The 13,226-nt window shown below is 38.7% G+C and overlaps 1 non-coding gene across 1 annotated transcript; it reads right to left on the reverse strand.

Annotated features, from left to right (window-relative positions):
* Positions 1-427: 427 nt before the first annotated feature.
* Positions 428-500, reverse strand: TRNAE-UUC (transfer RNA glutamic acid (anticodon UUC)). Its single transcript has one exon. It is a non-coding gene; the product is annotated as a tRNA-Glu (tRNA).
* Positions 501-13,226: the final 12,726 nt, after the last annotated feature.

Below are 13,226 nucleotides of genomic sequence, written 5' to 3' on the forward strand. Positions count from 1 at the left end.
TTGACTGGATTATTTAACAGATCAAACAGGAAGACGGCAAAATTCATAAAATGTAGTTCTATGATATAGGTGGTTTCAGAGATATAAAATGATCAAATATAAGATTTCGCTTTTTTGCTTCTGAGGCTAATCGCGACGCTGAGGATAAATGGTGAGGAAATGTAACGGAGGAGAAACAGTCCCAAAAGTTATGGGTTGCATATAACTTAATATCACAGAGATATTACAGTAGGTGTAGGTTCTAACACCAGAACATTTCTATCATAAAAATACTGGTTATGCTATACTGTTAGTTAAAGATGCTGATACTTGATAAACTTAAAAGCTTACTTGCGAAATTTGAAGATAAATAATAATCTGTTAAACTGTAAACATATTTTATATCTATTCTGCACAAGATCCGATGACAAAATTTAAAAAGTGTAACAGCCCAGACAGGGACTCGAACCCTGGACAGATAGGTTGAAAGCCTAACGCTATACCAACTAAGCTATCTGACCACAAGGTATTCTTTTCTTGAAAAGTTAGTTATGTTAAGAAATATATTGAAACACTTGAACACTTTTGGTCTGGATCGACAGAGAAGGAGACAACATTTCCAAATTTTTACAGACTGGGTGTATTTTACCACTATAGAGGCCTTTACTATATGTAATTCAAAACCCAAAAGTTTAACAGTTGGGCTGAAAAGTTCATAGGATGACTCATAGATGGCGTTACTAGAATTAAATCCATGTGATTTTTACTTAGTACTAACCTTCAAAAGATACGTGTATAAATTTCACAGCTGCCGGATAATTAGTTCGTGAGATATAGCATTGTGAGTGAAGCAGCTTTTGTTATTGTGAAAAAATGGATAAAAAAGAATTTCGTGTGTTAATAAAGCATTGCTTTTTGGCGAAAAAAATACTGTTGAAGCCAAGGCTTGGCTTGATAAACATTATTCGGACTCTGCACCAGGAAAATCAACCGTTGAGAAGTGGTTTGCTAAATTTAAACGAGGCGAAATGAGCATCGAAGACGATGCACGCAGTGGACGCCCCAAAGAGGCTGTTACCGACGAAAACATCAAAAAAGTCCACAAAATAATTTTAAATGATCGTAAAGTGAAGTTGATCGAGATAGCTGAGACTTTAAAAATATCAAAGGAACGTGTTGGACATATTGTGCATGAATATTTGAACATGCGAAAGCTGTGTGCAAAATGTGTGCCGCGCGTGCTCACAATCGATCAAAAGCAACAACGTTTTGATGATTCGGAGCAATGTTTAGCGATATTCAACCGTAATAAACACGAATTTTTCCGTCGATATATTACAATGGATGAAACATGGCTCCATAACTACACTCCAGAGTCCAATCGACAGTCAGCCGAGTGGACTGCACGTGATGAACCGAATCCAAAGCGTGGAAAGACGCAACAGTCGGCTGGCAAGGTTATGGCATCAGTAATCTGGGATGCGCATGGTATTATATTCATCGATTACCTCAAAAAGGGCCAGACCATCAACAGCGATTATTACATAGCGTTGTTGGAGCGTTTAAAGGATGAAATCACGAAAAAACGGCCCCATTTGAAGAAGGAAAAAGTGCTGTTTCATCAAGACAATGCACCGTGTCACAAATCAATGAAAACGATGGCAAAATTATATGAATTAGACTACGAATTGCTTCCCCATCCACCATATTCTCCAGATCTGGCCCCCAGTGACTTTTTCCTGTTTGCAGACCTTAAAAGAATGCTCGCTGGAAAGAAATTTAGCACTGATGAAGAGGTAATCGCCGAAACTGAGGCCTATTTTGAGGCTAAAGAGAAATCGTACTATAAAAATGGCATCGAAAAATTGTATGACCGCTATAATCGTTGTATCGCCCTCGAAGGCAACTATATTGAATAATAAAATCGAATTTTGTCAAAAAAATATTTTTTACTATGTTAGCCTACGAACTTTTCAGCCCAACTGTTAGCTAGCTTTCAAAATTGAGGTAAAGATTGTGTTTGGTGAGATTAACAAGTTACATTTATATCCAGTTACGGACAAATAAAGCTAAAACTCACATATTTACTGTGAACGCACAAACTACTAGCCAAGTTTTAGTAACATTTTCCTTGACTATAGTACAAATTCCAAAGAAATAGGTATATTTTATTTATAATTTGACAAAATGTAGTAGTATTTAAATCACAAAGTTAAGTAAAAAACAGTACTTTTAAAAATATATTGTTACTGCCTTTACATTGTATGTTTTTTTATGCTATTTACTAGGTTTTATGCTCTATACTTGATAAATGATGAGTTAAATGTGTAATATAAGAACTGGCTTACATTGTTTGGCATCCTTTAAATAACAAAGAAGGACTTATTCGTTAAGTATTTTTACTCTATATTTATTTAAGAAAACAAAGCTAATTCCTTTTTGCTTAACTTAATTTTTAACAAATTGTTACTAATTTATATATAAAAGTTTTGTTATTAAGAGTGTATGAAGGTGTAGAAAGTTAATATTTGTACCTATTAGTGCAACTAACAATTATATTTTACACACAAAAGATAATATTTACAGTTAAATTACTTGCATCAGAGACTGATTTTTTTTCTTCTTGAAGTTTTCAGCCCTAGTCAGTACTTTAAGGCATCAGAAAGTTTCTTAATTTTCTATTACGCATGCTATTTTGCGCTATTCTTAAAATTTATTTCTAAGGCAAATTGATTTAATTTTCTGCTTATAATGCAAAGTTGACACAGTTTTTGTTATATTCACTACTCACAAACCAAAATTATGCTTATTTAATGTATAACTAACTAACTGTCTAGCCTTCTTAAACCCGAAGGTTTATGGCTGCAGCAACACATGCCTTACTTCTGTCCCTGTCCTGAGCAAGGTCTATATACTTCTTTTCATTCCTACTACTTTCCTTTAGGTCCATCTCAACATTATCCCTCCATCTTGGTTTTGGTATTCCTATTGGTCTCTTACCATCAGGTTTACCAACAAGAATTCTGTAAACTCTTCTTTCCTCTCCCATTTGTGCCACATAAAGTTACTACCTAAATCAATAATCAATAGGTGCGAGATTCGATATCCCGTGATAAAGGCAAATAGTGAAAACTTTAGGCCTCGTCCCAGATAGCTTTCCCTTCTTCCTAGTACAAATAAAACCCTTCGTTCTCCTTGTTCAGGGTAAAATTCTCGCTCGAATCTAAGTGTGTATCCCAAAATACTTTTTTCTTGCAGTATCGCTAACCTTGGCCTACTTTGACAGAAACATATTCTAACATGCAAGCGTTCTACCCTAACCCCCATGTTTCAGCATCTAGTGCACTGGAGGCAATCCTCAGCGGAATATTAATTCGCGGCGGAAACCGGTTCTACAAGCGACGCGCAGCTTGAAAGATTTGACCTTGACCGCGCATCCTTTGTTGTCTTGTTCAATCCATCCCTTGTACTGTGCTACAGTGTTACATACCTTTCCCCTGTTCTTGCGTTCTAGTTGATCTTGGAAAAACCGGTTCCCAAAATCTACCGACGCGTTTTCTAATTGGTCAATCGGGTCCTTTGTTGTCTACCTGCGCAGAGTTCACCGTCTTCTGTCTAGTGTCTCGGATACTTCTTTCATACCGTATAACATTATTACATAGTACACTATAATTATTACCAATACATATCGTGGGTTCGAGTACCGGGACTGACCTAAATCATAATTGAACCTTTACCATTAACCATTACCACCATTCCAAGCGTTTCGTAAACCATAAAAACTTATTTTCAATACTATAAACATTAATTATTATCGTTTTATACATTACATACTTTAGAGAAGTAAACATAAAAGCGTATGCATAGCGTTTAGTTGCACTAATTACCTTCTATTTACATATTTTTCATAAAATGAAAAAAATTTAAAAATCATAAAAGTTATAAATATGCAAATACATAATTGTAAATTATTCTAATGATATGTAAATTTATTCTAAATACATGCAAATAAATTTTAAGTACATGCAAATTAATTATGAATATTAAACAGCAACAGGCCTTGGCGGGTTAAACCACTACTAAGGATGGCGACAGAAAGTATGTAAATACCGACGACAGTAAAGATGTGTTTCTCCATAATTCAAATGAATTATCTTGAATATTCAGTTTTATTATTATGAATTTTAACTGGAAATAGTGCTACTTCCTGGATGAGGGTCAATGGCTCATGGCGGATTTTCAAATTGATAAGTTCATATGAATCTTTGCATTTAATTAATGGGGAAAGAAAAGCGCAATTTTTCTTCATTCTGCATTAAACTTTCTCAAGTAGAATTTTCACATAAGATATCGCTGAAAAAGGGTAAAAATATAGAAATTTGTGCAAAATGAATATCGAAAAATTGACGTCACTACAGAAGGAATAACTTCACTGAAGTAAAGCTTCATCTGGCCAATGCGGATCTCGTCGGTAGCGTCGTCGCCCTTGTAATCAAGGGGCCCGGGATCGATACCCGGTGGAGGCACATAGTGGTTCGGATACCACTTTAAACTGTAGGTCCCGATTAGCCTTAATGTGCATAAAGTGGACATAAAACACAAAACAATCAATCAATCATCTGGCCAATGCGAGAAAAGAGATTTCTCGATAAGGTTAAAAAAAATCATGAAATTTGATTATGGTAGTAGCTACGTGGCAATTCTTCTCTTCTTCAGAGCACTTTAAAACTCTTGGCGAAAGTTTCATTTTCTGACAATTATCATTTAGGGGGAACGGCACTTTCTGCCGCCCCTCCTCCAAATTACTTAAGAAGTATATATATTATACACAAAAAATATTCTTGCCAATTCCCCCCCCCCTTCCCGTCCAATGTTTATATGGAGTTGGTGCCCTCTTATTATCACACTATCGAAATAGGACATGAATTACCCAAACGCTACGAAAGGGAAGCCTTGTCATGGATCGAAGTTCTTTTTAATACCACATGGAAGTAACGAATGGCCTCCCCGATGGTGCAGTGAATCGTAGCCTTTAAATAAAGATACTTTACGGGTTTGATACTCGGTGGAGGCACATAGTGATTCGTATCCCACTTTAAACTTGTAGGTTCAGTCCCGATTAGCCTTACTGTGCATAAGTGGACTTAAAACACCTAAACAACCAAGCAACCATATGGACGTAATGCGAATAAGGTGTTTTTATTTACGTGTTCCGTTGTTTTAAGATATTTATTTTATGTACGATTTTGTACTCCCCACCTCAGAAAACGTGCACTTTGCCTGTAGCCAGATATTGCACTACTACTACTAGCAACAGAAGTATTAACCAAATCATGTTCCAAGTTTTTTATAAGAGATAAATTTGACAGGTATTATTCATCAACATATTTTCTAACAATTTCCCAACGAATCCAAGAACAGCGAAACTACTTATGGGGATTATTCCTGAGTAGACAAAAAATAATCTATCAGACAATTCGATTATCGATGGCAAAAAACAAACTTCCGGTTTGACCAAACTTCCCATATAAACAAATGGAATACAGATTGTCTTCGAGCTTATTTTGTTACATCCGATCTTACGCAACTTGAAATTTTTAAGTAATATGGAGAAACAAAGGTACCTCGAAGAAACTGGCAAGTTCACGGAGCTTTTAGATGAAGATTTATGGAACAATAGTAATGTTTTCCGAGACAATGTTGATCTTCTGCCAGCGGTTACGTCAGGAATTTTACATTTCGTCAACTGGATCTAAAATTCTTCTTTTTTTATTCCATAACTATTCAATTCTTTATTAATTTCCTTAATTTTGGAGATCCATACTACATGCTTTGCAAGCTATAATGAATATATGCAGTTGTATCTCTATTCTTATACCGTTTTTACCTATTAATGTAAATATCTATAGGCTATATATAAAAATGGATGTATGTGTGTGTATGTATGTTTGTTTGTTCCAGCATAACTCTCGAACGCCTGGAGCGATTTCAACCAAACTTGGAACACGTATCACTTGCAATCTCGAAATAAATACTGTGGGAGTAAGACACCCCTGGCAGCCCTAGGGGTCGCTAAGATGAATAGTGACACTCCCAATGCCGTTCAATTTATTTATTCTTGCTCCTGGAGGTGGAACTAAAAATGTTGTTCATAAATTGATGTTAAACTTATATTATAGTGAATTTGTAAAATATGTTACTTCATAATTTGTATACTGTACTTATTCTTTAAAATACCTGCAAATAAAATTAGTTACAATTTAGGCTATAGTTAGAATTCATTAAACACCGGGGCAACGCCGGGTAATCAGCTAGCAATACGTATAAATGAAACCTATAATAATGTAAGAAAGAAATGTAAATTATTATTAATTTATTATTATTAATTATTATTATCAGACACTTGATTCGGACCCCCCGAAATATATTTCTATATACGTGCCATGTACGCACACGGGTGTATGTATGTAAAGTGTATATATATGTGTATGTGTGCGTATTTAATTGATAACATTGAAATACTTGGATTGGAAGTAAAATGGATAATTTTCGAAATTGTGTATTCAAACACAACCCCCATAATTTTATGTCTTGGAGAGAGCTAATTTCCACCGTGATTCCACCACTGGTTCTACTAGGCAGAGTATTGTGGTTCTACCACGGCTAATAACTTGCCTGACAAAGTAACAACTACAACTTTTAAATTTATTACATCACCATATTCGCGTTAATTTTAAAACACATACAATATTTCATTGGGTTTATTTACCGGCGATGAAGTACCGACTCCCTCGTGTTGGTTCTCAGTTTTTTTTCTCTTTCCTGCCTGAATCCAATGATTTTTCCGTATCGGGTCTGTCGGAAAACGATGTATAGATACTGGAGAGGAAATATTCGTTCCCGACCTCATGTTGAAACCAACAGCCATGCAAGGATTGCCGCCTTTTGTGTGAGACATTACCCTTACACCTTTGAAATCCATGTTATTTTTATTTCAAAACCGGAAAAAGCGCCCCCGCCTGCTCCGAAAACGAACGAAAATGTAAACATCCGGTGAATAGCCCCCCGTAGGATAATTTGTGGGACTTTCCAGTATCCACAATATTCATAAGAGGTAGTGCACGGAATCAAGACAAGAATATATTTTTCTTATTGAAGCATTCATATTTTCCTAAACTCTTACGTCTTGAATTTGTCCAGGTGGGCAATCGGGTGGGCAGAGGAATTTTTGGGTGGGCGCATTCCCACTCTCGCCCACCCGTCCCTAGTGCATTAGTCCTGGTGTTATTTTGATCATGAATATATTGACTGCAGCTGTATAGTTAATTGAATAAGGCTATAAGGTACCACATCTTCAATATATGAGGATTATTTTCTAAAAAAAGGGATTACTCGACAATACCATATGTCCAATATTGGTCACTTTTAGCAACAATTAATCGTAGATGCAAATAATGGCTTCATTCCCGCCTCTACACGTGATATGTCGTAGTACCATAGATTGCCGTGTGCCGGCAGCACTGCGCTGACTGTAGCCATATTGAGTAGAGCACTCTAAAACAAAGAACAAACTGCGTTCATCAAAATTCAAGTTGCACGTGAAAGAATGCTGTCAAGTGTCGTAGACAACTTGTGAAAGATTGTGCTGAAAGATCGTCGCCTTGTAATCAAGGTTTCCCGGGTTCGATACCCGGTGGAGGCACATGGCACAGTGGCTCGTTCGGATCCCACTTTAAACTGTAGGTCCAGTCCCGATTATCCTTTCTGTGCATAAAGTGGACATAAAACACCAAATCATGTAAACAAACAGTTCATTATAACCTCAGATAGGTTAATGGAGACCGAATGTGTGTGCATGTGGAATCGAATCCTGAACACTTGATTACTAGTCGACACCGTTAGGCACTATGTTTTTTGGGAGGCCAACAAATTAAGAGCAGAGACACTAAAAGGAAAAAATGAAGGAGAAGGTGAAAGGAAGAAATAATTGAAAACAAGATAACGGTACTAAAAATTACAATTGAAATAAAGGAGAATAATGGAATAAATAATCTGAAACGTATTAAAAAGAGCCAGGGCTAAAATATACAGAAGAACAATAAGAAAGAAATGAAAGGGCGTAACTGGAAAAAGATGCGTCGACTTTATTCGTAATTTTGGTCTGTCATAACGTCGAAAAAAAGAGATCTGTATACCGAGATGCTTTTGTTGAGTCACGAGATGAAACGTATCATATACTATCTCTGGTTGGGATGAGATCAGCAGATATTCACTGCAACTTATTTGTTGAGTTTTTTTCCTTCCAAAATCCTTCATCTTTCCACTCCGTAATACTCCGCTTCAGGGCTGGTTCGCGAATAAATTTCAGGAGCTTGAAAACCACAGCGACAATTGCCTTTCCACATTTGAAACGTCTTATTCAGATCTTCTGGTAATATATATGGCACGAGCGGCGTTCCTAAGCGTTCCGCAATCTGAGCGTGCCAGCGTCTCTGTGCTCTGTTCGCTTCATCGCCCCTCACCGACCCCCTTCCCCCTTCCCTTTCTTGCCTCAGCCAGGCGAAGAAATAGCTTGCGAAATGAAATTCGAGTGATATCTCCCGTCTTCCATTTGATTTCCATGAAGACTCATTTTCTTTGAGGGTCCTTCAAGTTAATACAGACGTAGGGGGAGGGGAACCTTTGGGTTCCGAGTTGGAACCTGAGTGTTTCAACCAACAGACACCATCCCCCCCTCCCCCCTCTGTGTCTGCGTGCGTGCTTGTGTGTGTATGTTGGTCTCTTATTTTATAATTTACTCTCTCTCTCTCTCTCCTCCTCCTCCTCCTCCTCCCATATTTTTTTATTATTTTAGAATTTTTGAATGTCTCTCTCTCTCTCTCTCTCTTTCTTTCTCTCTCTCTATCTCTCTTTCTCTTTCTCTCTCTCTCTATCTCTCTTTCTCTCTCTCTCTCTATCTCTATTTCTCTCTCTCTTTCTCTCTCTCTATCTCTCTTTCTCCCTCTCTCTTTCTCTCTCTCTCTTTTTCTCTCTCTCTATCTCTCTTTCTCTCTCTCCTCCTCTTCTCCTCCTCCCATATTTTTCATTCTTTTAGAATTTTTGAATGTCTCTCTCTCTTTCTCTCTCTCTCTATCTCTTTCTCTCTCTCTCCTCCTCCTCCTCCTCCCATATTATTTATTCTTTTAGAATTTTTGAATCTCTCTCTCTCTCTCTCTTTCTCTCTCTCTCTCTATCTCTTTCTCTCTCTCCTCCTCCTCCTCCTCCCATATTATTTATTCTTTTAGAATTTTTGAATCTCTCTCTCTCTCTCCCTTTCTCTCCCATATATCTAATTCTTTTAGAATTTTTTATATCTCTCTTTCCCTCTCTCTTTTCCTCTCTCTCTATCTTTCCCCCTCTCTCTCTCTCTTTCCCTCTCTCTCTATCTTTCCCTCTCTCTCTCTCTTTCCCTCTCTCTCTCCCTCTGTGTTTATGTTTGTCTGTGTGCTCCTACATGAAGCTCTTTATCCTTTCCATTTCTTCTCCTGCTCTCTTTCATTCTCCTCCTAATCTGTCTCTATTTCTCTCTCTCTCTCTCTCTCTCTCTCTCTCTCTCTCTCTCTCTCCCTCTCTCTACGTATCTTATTATCTCTCCTTGACTCTCCCTTTACCGACTCGGTAGACGACTATTGAAGGTTCTACGGGGGCCTCACTGTTTGTGTAGTGGTATCATCGTTATTTGTAAGTAATGGATCTCGGATTCGATGCCCGGTGGATGCACACAGTGATCGAGATCCCAGTTTAAACTATAAGTCCAGTCCCGATTAGCTCACCTGTGCATAAGTCGACTTCGGTTGCGGGGTGGTTAGCACAGCGCGCTAAAACACCAGAAGTCCCTGGTTCGAATCCAAGACTGGGCATGGTTGTTCTTTGTGAGTGTCCTTTCATATCATCACTCATCCTCATCGTCGCGCATAGTCAAAAGTGACAGAAAAGCGACGCTAAATAGCAAAAATCAATTCAAGTCATCTGTGCATGAAGTGATCTTAATAACTTTGAAGGTTCTGGTCATGAATTGTCCATGATTATGCCCTTGGAGTGTCGCTTTATCCTCATCGTCACGAGTAACCCGAAGATGAAGAAATGCAAGGTCAAAATATGTTTTCTATTATCTCTTTAGCTCTCTCTCGGTCTGTCTGTCTGTCTCTTTCTGTCATGTGTGTGTGTGTGTGTGAGAGAAAGAGAGAGAGAGAGAGAGAGAGAGAGAGAGATTCTCTCTTTCATTATCCCTCCCTCTCTCTCTCTCTCTCTCTCTCTCTCTCTCTCTCTCTCTCTCTCTCGTCCTTTGTATCAATTTCCTTCCCCGTCTGTCTATATGCTCCCTCTCTCTCACTCACTCTCTCTCTCTCTCACTCACTCACTCAGTCTCTCTCTCTTTCTCACTAACTCAGTCTCTCTCTCTCTCTCTCTGTCTCTCTCTCCGTCTGCTGTACTTTCCGCTCCGACTACCTCATGCTCTCTCTCTCTCTGCTCCTGTTGTTATTCTACGCGGAACCTCCTCATTTTGCCGACTCATCTTCCAGCAGAATTTTCTCCAGTCGGGTTCGCTCCAGTTCTGTTCCAGGCTGGTTCCTGTGACGGGTCTGGAGCGAAGAAGTTATCTCCGGTTGTCTCGGAACGTTCCCTCATAAGTTCATAAAGAGCAATGTGCCGCATTTCCACTTCTACAACAATCATCTTCTGCGCTCTATGAAGACATTTGAACAATAAGCTCTTCTCTTTTATTCCAGCTTGAATTTGCTTCTTCATAAACTTAATAAACTAGTTTACTAATACCTTATGTAATATTATATTATAAATTATTTCACTTACCTACAACACACTCATCTTCTTTGATTTATAAAAGACAAAATAAGTCAGCTAGGTGTTAACGAAAAATAAATTTAAAAAAATAATTTGAAATGAACTCTGTTAATTAGACTCATTAATTTATTTCGTCTGTTTTTGTTACATACCCTTTGCACTTCTTGTTTGCTCTTTAGTGGCTGTTACACTTCACGTTTGTTCCTTTGTGGCTACTACATTTCTTGTTTGTTCTTTCGTGGCTGCTAAACTTCTCGATTGTTTAATTGCTGTTGATACATTTCTCGATTATTCTTCTGGCTGTTACACTTTGCACTTGTTACTTTGTGCTCCTATTTTTTTTAAAAAAAAATGGTCAGTTTCTTCTAAGTCCACTTGTTACTCGATAATTGTGACTGGACCTACAGTTTAAAGTGGGATCAGAACCAATTTGCAATGTATAGGTACATCCAGCAGAAACCAGGTATGCCTTGATAGCATTGGCCATTAAGCTACCGGTATGTCTTGTTCTTTGTGTATGGTGCACTTACGAACACTTGTCTTTTTATACCTTCGTTGCTCTTACACTTCGTGATTATTCCTCCGTGGATGTTACATTTCAAGTTTGTTCCTTCGGGGCTGTTATACTTTACGTTTGTTCCTGCGGTGCTGTTACACTTTACTTGTTTTCTTCGATGTGAGTTTTATACTTTTCAATTACTCCCTCATGTTTTTTACATTTCATTTTTATTCCTCCGTCATTCTTAACACTTAGCGTTTATTTTCCTTCACGGTTGTTATACTTCCCTCTTGTTCCTGCGTGGCTGTTGCACTTCGCTTTTGTTCTTTCGTGGCTATTCCACTTTGCTTTTGTTCCTGCGTGACTGTTGCACTTCACTTTTTTTCCTGCGTGGCTGTTACACTTCGTTTTTCTGCCCTCGTGGCTGTTGCACTTCGTTTTTGTTTCTGCGTGGATGCACTTCGCTTTTGTTCCCTCGTGGCTATTACACTTCGCTCTTGCTCCTTCGTGCCTGTTACACTGCACTTTTGTTCCTGCGTGGCTGTTGAACTTCACTTTTGTTCATTCATGGCTGTTACACCGCGTTCGTGATATTTGACGCACTAGGAAAAAGAAGAAATGTTGCGAAGGTTTTCTCTATTCAAACTGAGATTAAAAACACACTGCACTCAATCCCTGCAGCTCTCTGATCTCCTCTCAAGCATTAAGCACAGAGAGGCATTCATCTTGGGTTCGGAACATCTTCATTACATCCTGAATGAGATGTTATACACAGATATAATCTGCCATTACTCTGCAGACACACAAAAAAGGTGCTTAGGGAAGGAGGAGGAAACATTTTTGTACGTTCCTTCCTTCTCTTTGTGTGCACTGTGACGGGAAAGTGGGAGCAAAGAGGGCTTGGTTTCAATGTTGGAGGGAGGATGGGTGAGCGAGAGGCTCTTAAAAAGTTATGAATCCGAGACGACATGGAGGTAAATTGAAATTCTTAGCGAACCACAGTTCTTGAGAGGTAAGGAGGCTCAATGGGGAATCAAACACCAGCGGGTTGTCAGGGAGAAGCCTACGGAGGATTTTGGGGTGAATGGAGGGACTGGGAAAGGGTGCAGGGGGGGTTATTCTCCCCCTTCCTCGGTTTGCTTCACCTTCAAACCTCAAGAGATTGAGGTGGGGATGCTGGGAAACGGCGCAAGTGTTGCAGGAAACTGATGGAGGTATCTTGCAAGAAGAAGACGACCAATCTCAGAGACGAGATGGTACATTCACCTGCAAAATTGGTGATAGGTACTTCTGTAGTGGTGTGAAATACGAATATCTATATATGCATATGCCGTTCGAAATTTTTCTCAGTGAAGTTATGTATCGCGATATTCACTTCTGCTCAGTTTTGCTGTTGCCTTCCTCTGTGGCACAGCTGCACGACGCTAGAGGTCTCGGGCTCGAATCCCGGTATGGACATATGTGTTCTTTGTGAGTGTCATTCCAAAATTTCACCATATCACCATTCACCCTCATCTTTGGGATTAGTCAAAAGTGGCTTAAATGCGAAGTAAAATAACCGAAATTAATGAATCACTTCTGGTGTTTTCAAACTCGTCCTAGACTGTTTTTGGAGCTTAAGAAACTAAGTTTACAGGGAGATTTTGCATTGCTTAGGCTACAGTTAGCTCCTGCTACTTGAAAGCAATGGTACAGGACTACGGTCTCCGAAGCGAGAAAAGTACGCAATGGGACTCGATGCACTGACCAGGCGTCATCCAATGAAAAGCCGTGGATGTTGTGGCAAGCAAATGGAAGCCATATCTCCCTTATGAAGTCGTTGGGAACCTCCAGGCAGGAATAGTGGTAACGTTGTCGCCTTGAAATCGCAGGATTCCAAGTTCGATCCTCGGTGGAGACGAATTGC

The sequence above is a fragment of the Lepisma saccharinum genome, chromosome 5 (assembly GCF_977018435.1).
Source record: "Lepisma saccharinum chromosome 5, izLepSacc3.1, whole genome shotgun sequence".
In the NCBI taxonomy this organism is placed as follows: Eukaryota; Metazoa; Arthropoda; class Insecta; order Zygentoma; family Lepismatidae; genus Lepisma; species Lepisma saccharinum.